Source organism: Otolemur garnettii, unplaced genomic scaffold (genome assembly GCF_000181295.1).
Source record: "Otolemur garnettii isolate 467f Iridium unplaced genomic scaffold, OtoGar3 scaffold00177, whole genome shotgun sequence".
NCBI classification, from domain to species: domain Eukaryota; kingdom Metazoa; phylum Chordata; class Mammalia; order Primates; family Galagidae; genus Otolemur; species Otolemur garnettii.
The window spans coordinates 171,341-173,667 of NW_003852572.1; positions in this window are offsets into that span (position 1 = coordinate 171,341).

Genomic DNA, 2,327 nt, shown 5'->3' on the forward strand with positions numbered 1-2,327 from the left:
AGGCAAAGATGGAATTAGAAATTCAAGGAGCATTAACCCGTTTGATGAAAATACTTCAAATTGTATATGAAAACACCACACTGTGCCCCATGTTTGCATTAATGTACACAGCTATCATTTAATAAAGAAAAAAAAGAAATTCAAGGAGCAATTCAAAGTTGTCTCAAGAGTTCAATGAATTCAAAGACAAAAATCACCAAAGATTTTGACACATTGACACAAGAACTTGCAGCCCTCAAAGATCTGAGAAATACAGTAGAGTCCCTCAGTAAAAGAATGGACCAGGCAGAAGAAAGGATCTCTGACATTGAAGACAAACTTTTTGAACACTCCCAAACACTCAAAAAGGAAGAGAAGTGGACAGCAAAAATGGATCATTCCCTGAGAGAATAGTGGGAACACTCCAAAAGAGCAAACATTCACCCCATAGGAATCCCTGAAGGAGAAGAAGATGGTCCAAAAGGCACAGATACTCTGCTCCAAGAGATAATTGAGGAGAATTTCCCAAGCATGGCAAGAGATACTGAAATTCAAACAGCAGACAGTTTCAGAACCCCAGCACGACTTAACCCAAATAACGCATCTTCTAGACACATTGTAATTAACTTCTCCAAAGTTAATATGAAGGAGAAAATCCTGCAAGCAGCCAGACGTAAGAAAAATCATAACCTACAAGGGGAAGAATATTAGAATGACTACAGATCTCTCTGCTGAAACTTTTCAAGCCAGAAGAGGGTGGTCATTAATCTTTAATCTTGTAAAAGAAAACATCTTTCAGCTTAGGATCCTATATCCAGCAAAATTGAGCTTCATTTACAACAGAGAAGTTAAATACTTTAATGACATACACACATTGAAGAAATTTGCCATAACCAAACCAGCTCTTTAGCATATCCTCAGACCCATCCTCTATAACGACCAGCACAATGTTCTACCACCAAAGTAAACTCACTCTGAAATTCTTGACCAAAACCCAATTTCCACAGTGGTGAAAAGATTCAAAATGTCCACTGGACTTTCAAAAAACTTGACACCCAAAATACTACCAGGCTTATCAGTAATCTCAATTAATATGAATGGCTTAAACTGCCCTCATAAGAGGCACAGGTTAGCTGACCGGATACAAAAACTCAAGCCAGATATCTGCTACATACAAGAATCTCATCTTACCTTAAAGGATAAACATAGACTCAAGGTGAAGGGATGGGCATCTGCAATGCAGGCAAACAGAAATCAGAAAAAAGCAGGGCTGCCAATTTTATTTGCAGATACACTAGGCTTTAAACTAACAAAAGTAAGGAAAGACAAGGATGGTCACTTCATATTTGTTAAGGGAAATACTCAACATGATGAGATGTCAATTATTAACATTATGTGCCCAACTAGAATGCTCCTGAATTTATAAGGGAGACCCTAACAGACATGAGCAATTTAATATCTTCCATCACCATAATAGTAGGAGATTTTAACACCGCCTTTGGCTGTGTTGGATAGATCCTCCAAGAAGAAACTAAGCAAAGAAATTTTGAACTTAAACTTCACCATACAACAATTGAATTTAACAGACATCTACAGCATATTTCATCCTACCAAATCTGAATACACATTCTTCTCATCAGCCCATGGAACATCCTCCAAAATTGATCACATCTTAGGTCACAAGTTTAACCTCAGCAAATTTAAAAGGATAGAAATTATTCCTTGTATTTTCTCGGATCATCCTGCAATAAAAGTTGAATTCACCAATAACAAGTATCTGCATACTCATACAAAGACATGGAAACTAAATAACCTTATGCTGAGTGATAGCTGGGACATAGAAGAGATTAAGAAGGAAATTACCAAATTTTTGGAACAAAACAATAATGAAGACATGAATCATCAGAACCTGTACGATATTGCAAAGGCAGTCCTAAGAAGGAAATTTATAGCATTGCAAGCCTTCCTCAAGAGAACAGAAAGAGAGAAATTCAATAACTTAATGGGACATCTTAAGCAACTAGAAAAGGAAGAATATTCCAACCCCAAGCCCAGCAGAAGAAAACAAATAACTAAAATTAGAGTAGAATTAAAGGAAAACAAAAACAAAAGAATTATTCAAAAGATCAATGAATCAAAAAGTTGTTTTTCTGAAAAATTCAACAAAATTGATAAACCTTTGGCAAACTTAACCAAAATAGAAAATTAAAGTCCATATTATCATCAGTCAGAAATGACAAAGGCAAAATAAAAAAAGACATCCTTAATGAATACTACAAAAACTTTATTCTCAGAAATATCAAAATCTGAAAGAAATTGATCAATACTTGGAAGCACACCAACTTCCT